Source organism: Mytilus galloprovincialis, chromosome 14 (genome assembly GCF_965363235.1).
Source record: "Mytilus galloprovincialis chromosome 14, xbMytGall1.hap1.1, whole genome shotgun sequence".
Classification (NCBI taxonomy): domain Eukaryota; kingdom Metazoa; phylum Mollusca; class Bivalvia; order Mytilida; family Mytilidae; genus Mytilus; species Mytilus galloprovincialis.
Genome location: NC_134851.1, coordinates 33310532 through 33321660, shown reverse-complemented (window position 1 = coordinate 33321660; position 11129 = coordinate 33310532).

Genomic DNA, 11129 nt, shown 5'->3' with positions numbered 1-11129 from the left:
CCTTGACAAGAAAGTGATTTGTGACGGTTTTTGTCAACGAACTGTACAGTGATTATTTAAAACGCACAACGAACGCGACACATTTGAATGAACGAACAATACAGTAAGAGAAAATTTATTTAGTATGATATTGCGTTTATTCTAAGTTCTAGGGAACATTTGAAGACACGTAGTAATTCAACGTATAGTTATTTATTATTGCTTAAGGTATTAATATGCAAAGGTGTATGCACGAAAAGATGTTCAACATTGTTTACCTCATAAAATGTATGAAATTGCACCATGTCTGTGGGTTTTGCATCTAGCAGTTTTATCAAACGTTCTATGCAATATCTAAAACTTACAACAACTGTATAATTGAATAAATAAACTAACATGCACATTGACATACATGTATTCATATATACTCAAATAAGTGCTAGAGAGGCATTCGAAATTGTTGTCATACCAAATGTTGTCCTGATTATCGCTTCAAACGCGTCAACGTCCGGATTCATTTGTATCTGGGTTATACGGGTAGAAACTGTAGTAAACATAAACCACTATCATAGTAAATATGACCTAATTGTAGTAAACATAAATCATGCGCACATGCACAAAACCGTGAGAATAAAAATAATGTTATTTCGTAGTAGCCAATGATAACGTTTTTTTCTTACAATGACCGATGATAAACATTTTTGTTACATATTTCGATTTATCATTATGATCATCATGTTATGGTCTTTTTTTTTTCAATACCAAAATAGATTATTTCAAATATGAACTATAGTTATTGTAAAAATATGTCTCTAGATAAAAAATAAATGATATGATTTTAATAAATACAACCCGAGACTAGTTGTTCCACTAAAGTCAAAATATAGGACACTACAGAAATATCTGAACCATGCCTGTATTTTTCAACCTATATTGAATAAAGTCCTAAACTATGGGAACATATGTTCATTTAAACATACTCTACATGTACACGCTGTCAAAATTGTAAATAAACTTCAAATTGTTATGTTGTGGCCAAAATCGGTTTTGGGGGTGAACACTTAATTTTCAAACAAATCTGGAGGCCGACGAGATGACTTTTTTGGTTTAAAATTGGTATAGACGATTACTGATACATGTAATGCAGTACAAGCTAGTGTTTATTTGTCAAATAAATATGTTTCAATGAGATTTTTGTCCAATTTCTGTATTGTACCCTCGAGATTGTACCTTTGATATGCGTTCACTTAGATACATGAATTTAACTGAAACTCGTAAATCACTACATTTTCTTATATGTGACAGTATTCATTCATACCAATTTAAAACAAATTAAGTCATCTCTCAAGCCTCCAGATTTTTTTGAAAATTTAGTGTTCACCCCAAAACCGGTTTGGCCACAACAATAACATTTCAAGTTTATTTAAAGTTTTTACAGTGTGTATATGTAGAGTATGTTTAAATGAACATATGTTCCCATAGTTTAGGACTTTATTCATTATAGGTTTAAAAATACAGGCAAAGTTTATATGTTTATGAAGCGTCCTATATTTTGACTTTAGGGAGCTACCATTTGATTTTTATGGGGGGGGGGGGGGGCTAGGATGAAAAATTTTGTCCTGCATTTTTTTTTAGTTGTAATCTCTGTCCTGCCTTTTTATTTTTCACTCTATTCGGTCCTGCTTTTTTTTTTTTTTTAGTTTATCCTGACTTTTTTTACATAAATTGTCATCCTGACTTTTTTTTTTTGCAAGTGTCTCATCCTGCCTTTTTTTTACTCAAAACTCCTGTCCTGCCTATTTTTTTCAAATTTCATCCTAGCCCCCCCATAAAAATCAAATGGTAGCTCCCTTAGTGGAACCTTAAACCACGCAAGGATTGTAAGAACTATAAACTTCCTGGTTTAAATCTATAGAGCTTTGGACGCTATTTTTTAGATATTTTTAGATAGAGGTCAAATTCAAATTTGAATGTATAGCTTGGGACCTCCGACAAGTTCAAAGTAAGTAAATTGCACAGCATTCATAATTTTATATTTATTATTGTGTTAACGCTTTTTGTATGGTTTATTGATCCATTTGCACATAATATATGTATTGAAACCAAATTTACTATTCAACATTGATCATGCACAAACCTGCTGTCAAGACTGAGTTTCTACATTGTGCAAACACACTGTTTCTGAGCACTGTTTATACACCATCATTTACAATAGCATTAACTTATCACAAGACTTACCTTGTGGCTGCTACATGGAAAGTATTTGCGATTACGAAGAAAAGGGGGACGTAATATATAATTTGAGGGGAATGACTTTCTCCAATTTATGTTTTTGAATCACGAATGGATACCGGCCCGCAATATACAACATCCTCTCCATCTCTTTCAACAATATGTGGATTCTTGATGAGGTCAAGGATTTGTATTAGGTGATGAGGTGTCGCTTAACTTATTATTCAGCAATGATCGACTGGAGCAACTTACAAGTACATTGTTTACTACAGTACTGACTTGTGTATGACGAGAATATGTTAAAACAACCTTTGCAACCACTCTCTGAGGGGTCCATTGAAGGCTGGTATATGAGGCAAAAGGTCTGTTCCTTTTAGAGTATACCAATTTTACAGCGGTATCACAAATAAACTGCCTTTCAACAAGGTCGACCCCCTTTGTAGAACAAGTACATGACTTTTGTTGTATTTAATGTACAAAGTTACTTTGCTCTCGTCCTCAATGTGAACAAGATATATATATATATATATATCACTGGTCATTTGCCTTTAACAACCAACAATCAATCAATAAAAAGAAGGTACAAAGCAACGCTGTTCTTTCTTTGGAAAAATCTACAAGAAAGAAACCAGCTAGAGGTACATGCAGTTATATTTCACAAATTGTATCTTAATAACATAACACATGACTTCAACCAAGTAGTTATCAATGTTAGATTGCAATACACGAGCTTCTCTCAGTTGACATTAAATGAAAACTTATTCACCATGAGAGTGAATGAAAAGCAAAAGAAATCATTTTCCAGCTTTAAAACAAAATATTTTGAGTCATTTTAACTATTAATGAAATTAAAAGCACATTTCTAATACGATTAAAAACAGGCAAAATGAAGTACATTTGGTTTGTAATGTGTTATTATAATAAAGTAGATGTGTTTGGATTAAAAAAATATCAGATAAAGACCGATTTATATGCAAATATTATTTTATTTTTTTATGAAAAGCCTATATCCCTTAGAATGCAAAATCTGACACCCCGAGCGACACTTTATATTTTGATGAAAATTTAGTTTTGAAACCAGTTAATTTTACGTAATAAGCTGTTGTTGGTTAAATAATTTTCCATGATAGGAATTTAATTTTATATAAAGGATACGGAGGGAAGTCGTCTAAAGTAGTTTTTTATTCAGAAATTTGCATAATAATTATGAAGCTTCAAAATCTGCAACACGGAAAACTAGGGATCGCAAAAACAGTTTGAGAAAACAGCTAGAGCTCTGAAAACGACTGCTTCTGCTTGCAGAACGTAGATTATGTTTTAGTTCCTTCCGTGCAATACATTATAAGGTACTTATAATTATATAAAAAAAAAATTGATACTTGAACTTACTTAGTTAGTTTTTTTCTTCGCTTCGAAATTGCCACCCCGTGTCAAACGTAAAGTTTCACTATTGATATAGAAACTACTTTCATAGTAAAGTCAGTAGACTGTGACCGAAATAATTGTAGTAAACATTAATGCTATGCACTTGCGCAGTCCGTGAGAATATATGAACAAAGAATGTCGTAGTAGCCTATCAGAACGAATTTCTTTTACGACGACCAATGATTCGTGTCACATTTCGATCCATCATGTTTTATCATGCTTGTGTCTATTTTAACAGGTCGAAAAATCTAGATTTCCTGACGTCAGAATATTTGTATAGTAATTTCCCAAATAAATTTAAAGGTCAATATGGCCTTGAAAAACTGACCGAATCAATGAACTACAATGCATTGTGGGCTACTACGAGTTTAGCTGTTTACAACCTCTTGAAAAAGTGGCAAACAGTCACCCCCTCCCCCCTAAATCCGCCTCTGTTATTTGATGGTTTAGAGGCGGATTTCTTCCCCCTTAATTTAGGGGGAGTTTAAAACTATCAACTAACAGAGGCGGATTAAGGGGGAAGGGAGGCAGGGATCCTGGGCCCTCCCTTTTCTGGCAATTTTTTAATTGATTATATAGGGTATCACTGAATCATGACCGGAGCTGGTCCCCTCTAAGGCAGTCAGTGGGCCCCCACTTATGAAAATTTCTGGATCCGCCACCGACTAATATAGTGTCTGGGACTCTCATAATAAATGTTCTTGTTCTGCAAATATATTTAATGTAAAAAACAAAACATAATCCATAGGCGGATTTAGGGGGGGGGGCCCTTTTTGGGAAAAATTTTGGTTGCTTATATAGGGAATCACTGAAGCGTGACTGGAGCGGGCCCCCTCTTAGGTCAGTCAGTGGGCCCCCACTTATGAAAATTTCTGGATCCGCCACTGTAATCTACATATTGGAATGCTCAGATTAAAAAAAGGGTTTAATTCAGTGGTTGTCGTTTGTTTATGTGTGACATATTTGTTTTTTGTTCATTCTTTTATATAAATAAGACCATTAGTTTTCTCGTTTGAATTGTTTTACATTGTCATATCGGGGCCTTTTGTAGCTGACTATGTGGTATGGGCTTTGCTCATTGTTGAAGGCCGTGCGGTGACCTTTAGTTGTTAATGTCTGTGTCATTTTGGTCACTTGTGGACAGTTGTCTCATTGGCAATCATACCACATCTTCTTTTTTTATATTTACAGGTTTCACGATTCGACTTTCTTTTTTCGTCTTGTAAAAGTAGTTGAAAAGGGGTTTTCCATCGTTGAGCATTGCACCTGTGCATGATTTCACGACGTGTAACAGTGAAATTTCTAATGAAGTGACCACTGTCCAGTATGAGTATATTGTGTAATTCAAACACTCGTTTAATCGCATAAAAAAACAACTGTTCGTTAATCAGAGCGTGGAACGAATACTTCATATCACGAACTATAATATTAATGTGGATACAAAAAGTGAAAGCGAAGCGAAATTGTTAATCCCGTAATACATGAAAAAAACAATGAGTAATAATATTTCAGTAAATAACTCGTGTTCTTGATTGATTGTAAAAACGTAGTATTCCATCATGCATTATTAATACTCATTTAGTGGATCGGTAAAAAAAAAAGAAGTAAAACTATATTGCGTCACACGTAAATAAACAATTACATGTGCGAGGACAAATGTATGACAATTTATGCGTATCTGTATAGGGTAGTTTTCCCGACCTGATTAATTTGTGCTCAATACTATTGCAGATATATAAATACAATTATTGTAAAAATATGCCTTGGATGGATAGTTTTTTCTTGGGCACTCATACCACATCTTCCTATATCTATATACTCTATAAGATAAAACAAAAAAGTTTCATTTAAAAGTTTTATAAATATGAAGCAAATCTTAAAGTTGTCTTCATTTAAGTTGATCGTCTTAAACATATGCATGGAATATTTGCCACTGAACCAAATCAAATGGTTGTTTTTTTTTACCTTTCTACATTTTGTATATACAATTTTTGCTAATATTATGACCAGACAATTGTCGACAATTGTTCGTTCAAAGTCCACATTTAGGATTTTGTATATTTTTTTGATATTAGCCTTTTATTATTATTCCGAGTCGTCGTTGCGTTTTAATCATTTATTAGTTTATTGTATTTTACGCTATTCAAAAGTTACTTGTATTTGGCAGCAGTCCTTTTGCGCCAATTACTGTTTTTCAGGGGTATCATTTGCGTTAAATTTTGTTTTCCAAATGTATCAATTGCGCCAATATTCGGGACTCATTTGCGCCAATTTACCTGTACACGTATCTATCACAAATATTAATGATTATTATATATTTGTTCTTATTTTTGGCTTAAAAAAGAATCATATGTTCAGAGAATAAAACTTATTGCTTTGCTGAATATTTAATAAAGATATGCCAATAGAGAAGAACATAGAAGATTTTGCTGATTATGTTTTAGCCACATATGTTGATGACACAGTGCTTTGTTCCCATAATGTGTATGGGCTTTATTATTATGAACTGCTTTATGCATTTCATCCTTCAATGTTTGTGTTTTTGGACAATAAAGTGAAGTTACAAGCTACTACATACATTAAATTTGGAAGTACCTATGCAGCAACAGTAAGAAGCAGATGTGTTTCAGAAAAGGAAACCGTGTAAACTGCCGGTACCATGTCCGAATAAAGGAGTAGGGAAGTCATTTTTCTGCTAAGTGGAACAATCGTGTTTTATTTTTGGCGCAAATGATACCTTGTAATTTTAAAACATGTGGCGCAAACGTAGCCTAGGAGAAAAAGCTGTGGCGCAAAAGGACGCATTTTTGGCGCAAACGGATCTCTACCTTGTATTTTAGGCAACAGTCCTTTGGCGCCAATTACTGTTTTTCAGGGGTATCATTTGCGCCAAATTTTGTTTTCCAAATGTATCAATTGCGCCAATATTCGTAACTCATTTGCGCCAATTTAGCTGTACACGTATATATCATAAATATTATATAATGATTAACATTTGTTCTTATTTTTGGCTTAAAAAGTATCCTATGTTCGGAGATATTTCACCATGAAGATTAGCATCTTGAAAGAAATTATTTTAAATTCATCAGACAGTCCATGTACAAAGAGAGAAGAAAACGTATTGCTTTGCTGAATATTTAACACAAGATATGCAAAAAGAGAAGAAAATAGAAGATTTTGCTGATTATGTTTTAGCTACATATGTTGATGACGCAGTGCTTTGTTCCAACCATCCGTATGGGCTGAAACTTGATCTACCACAAGACGTACCAGTAATGGAGCAGAAGCATTCAACAGGAATAATCATGAACTGTTTTATTCAGTTTATCCTTCAATGTTTGTCTTTTTGGACAATAAAGTGAAGTTACAAGCTACTAGTCTATAATCCTTTCATTCAGATTAATTATCTAAGATTTATATCCGTCTTTAAGATAAAAGGTTCATTTTGCCTTATCATGACGACAGCCATAATAGGATTAGATAAAAATGCCAATATATCAATTCCTATGCTGTATCAACAACTTGTCCGCATATAAGTGAATTGTGCATGTTTTTAGGGATTTGTTCGTGTACACATGAACATTGTCTATTTTAAAAACTTACGGTCTTTGAAGTTTGAAAATCGGAAGCGTAACCATAGCATAATTACTATTTAAAAAAGCGAAAAATCGTAGAAAAACAAGGTCCAAAACAGAAATCAAGATACAAGAAGATATTGTTCATGATTTCTCCGCATATGGGGAAACACCATGTAGATTGAATTTCAAAGTTCAATAACTTTTAACTTACCTGCTTTCTGAAGTTTTCGGGCAAATTCTTTTTAAAACATGATGATTTCAACCTTCCCATTTCGTAAAAAGTCAACTTTTCAGCATTTTCCCTTAGGAACCGGTCAAAATTTATCGTCACATAGGACCGGTGCAAAAAATGAAAACATTTAATATAAAAAGTTACAACCCTACACTGGCGGATCTAGAAATTTTCATAAGTGGGGGCCCACTGACTGCGCTAAGAGGGGGCCCACTCGAGTCACGCTTCAGTGATTCCCTATATAAGCAACCAATTTTTTTCCCAAAAAGGGGGGGCCCGGGCCCCCTGGGCCCCCCCTCTAAATCCGCCTCTGCCCTATGGCTTTCTGACTGGAAAAAAAATGATGTCCTATGCCAACTTAGTAATAAAAAAGTTGGTGTCCTATCCTACTTTTCCAATGTATTGTAAATAAAAGTATACTTAATAGAGGCATTTAACATACAAATGTATGTTGTCTTTATAATATGATCAAAAGCAACAGTTTCATGTTTTATTTTGTTGATTCACATACAATTACAGGCATGGCATTATCATAAATTATACTATGAATATAGCATTGAAAAAACAAAAACATTACATAATGCAATCAAACCACAAATGCATGTAGGTGTTGTTAAACTGAAACATTAATGAAGCTGCATGTGTCTTATATAGAATTTTATCAATACCTTTAAATATTAATTATAAAAACAAGCTCCAGGAGAAACATGAAACTCAATAGCATTTGGTTTAACTCTCGATATATATTTTAACCTGAAGACCCATAGGTTGCCTTGGAATGTTTTTTTTTATAAGGAGTGGTAATAATTGCTTTAACATTTTCCCATTTACAGAAAATGTACTTGATGTGACCCCCGAATGATTTTTGCTACTTTGTTGGTTGATGTAATATACATGATGTACACGATGTATGTTTGTTGTGAAATTAAATTTTACAGCAAAACAACAAAAAACTAAATGACATTGGATTCAGTAAGCTTGATATATATCTAAGATAGCTGCATAGTTTGATGAAAATCCAAGTTGATTTGAAAAAGTTATTAAAAAAATTAAAGTGTACTATCTCTATTTTGTCCGAATTGCAAATCCTACCTTTTTTTTTACCAAGATTACTTTAATTCTTAAATTTTACAGCAATACAACAAAAAACTAAATGAAATGGGATGCTGTAAGCTTGATATATATCTAAAATAGCTGCATAGTTTGATAAAAATCCAAGTTGATTTGAAAAAGTTATAAAAAAAAATTAAAGATGCCTATCTAAATTTTTATATAATAATTTTTGTCGAGCCTGCAACTTTTGTTGCAGAAAGCTCGACATAGGGATAGTGATCCGGCGGCGGCTACGGCGGCGGCGGCGGTGTTAGCTCACTTCTTAAAAGCTTTATATTTCAGAAGGTGGAAGACCTGGATGCTTCATACTTTGTATATAGATGCTTCATGTTACAAAGTTTCCGTCAGTCACATGTCCAATGTCCTTGACCTCATTTTCATGGTTCAGTGACCACTTGAAAAAAAGTTCAAATTTTTTGTAATGTTGAATTCTCTCTTATTATAAGTAAAAGGATAACTATATTTGGTATGGGCGTACCTTGCAAGGTCCTCATGTCTGTCAGACAGTTTTCACTTGACCTCGACCTCATTTCATGGATCAGTGATCAAGGTTAAGTTTTGGTGGTCAAGTCCATATCTCAGATACTATAAGCAATAGGGCTAGTATATTCGGTGTATGGAAGGACTGTAAGGTGTACATGTCCAACTGGCAGGTGTCATCTGACCTTGACCTCATTTTCATGGTTCAGTGGTTATAGTTAAATTTTTGTGTTTTGGTCTGTTTTTCTCATACTATATGCAATAGGTCTACTATATTTGTTGTATGGAATGATGGTAAGGTGTACATGTCTAGAGGGCAGATGTCATGTGACCTTGACCTCATTTTCATGGTTCAGTGGTCAAAGTTAAGTTTTTGAGTTTTGATCTTTTTATCTAATTCTGTATGCCATAGGTCAACTATATTTGGTGTATGGAAATATTTTATGATCTTTATGTCAGTCGCGCAGGTTTTTTTTGACGGTGACCTCATTTTCACGGTTCATTGCACAGTGTTAAGTTTTTGTGTTTTGGTCTATTTTTCTTAAACTATAAGTAGTGGGTCAACTATATATGTTGTATAGAAGCATTGTTAGCTGTACATGTCTGCCTGGCATGGTTCATCTGACCTTGACCTCATTTTCAAGGTTCATTGGTCTTTGTTTAGTTATCTTGGTTAAAGTTAAGTTTATGAGACAGTTGTAATAAAACTAAGCTTTATACTTAGGACTATCAACATAATATCAATGATTAGTATAGAAGGCGAGACATTTCAGCGTGTGCACTCTTGTTATTTTTACATATTGTATATTATACTTGTTATTTCAAGTTTTGTTATAAATGTTAATAAAAATTATTTCAAAGTAATGATTTATCGTTTGAAAAAAACTTGTGTCCTATGGATATTATCTGTGAAAAAAGTGATGTCCCAACAAAAGCGATTTCAGAAAAAAGTATCTGTCCTACTGTACTTTGCACCGGTCCTATGTATATATCAATTTTGACCAGTCCCTTAGAATTACACAACATTTTTGTAAATACCCGCCAAAGACAGTTTTCAAAAATAGTGGGAGATATTAGCAGGCAAAATCGAGGGAATTGTGCAAACGATGATACAAGCATGAAAATCACCACAAAGCATCATTGTTATATACTTTTTAAGAAACAGCTGCTGGCCATTAAACAAAATCAGTTTTCAAGATGGCCACGACCTTTTTCTAAAATGGCCGTTTTTACAGTTTGAAAATACTATTTTTTCTGGAAAACGTTTCTTTTACCTTCTTTTAGTGAAAAAACAGCTATTAAGTTTGGTGGCTGCCTTTCTTACATGTGAAAAATTTACTAGAAATGAATATTTGACATATCCAGGGTTTGCGCATGCGCGAAAATGTATTAAAATTCATTAAAAAACATTTGACTATTTACTATACAATTAGTGTTTTGGGATTTTTCAAGGATCTTATGATTTGGTTTGATAACATTTTTCAAGGTTATGATACACATGATTTAACAAGTTTGCGCATGCGCAAACTATTTATAGATATAAAGAGCGATTTTTATGCACTAACTGTCATCGATATTTTTCTTACATCCAACCCCAGTGTTCATGACTTGGTACATGTACCTGTCGAATATATAAATCAGGCTAAGCCCAAACTTGTCCTCCTTGATATGCTTTTCTTTGAATGTGCTCCGAGAAAAAACACATGTGATTTTGCCATGTGATTATAGACTTTCCGAATTGACATGTGTCCTCACTAAAACCAATATTGCAACACCTAGAACGGCAGATTCTTTGTATGTTTTTTAAATGTACCTAGGACTAGACACACGCATCAGATAACTGTATGTGTTTTCCTTGAATTGTATATATCGGCTTAAGAAAGCTAAACTCAGAAATTATAATCATTTCATGACTCTGTGACGTTCAATGATTGATAGACTTGTGTATTGTGCAAGGAAATATAGTCATCTAGACCACAGTTTAATCCCCGGCGTTTAATCATAAAATAAGAAATTCTTCTGAATTTGGTAGTATGCTCATTTCATGAGTCATATTCAGTAAAAACAAAAAAGCATGATGCTATATTTAT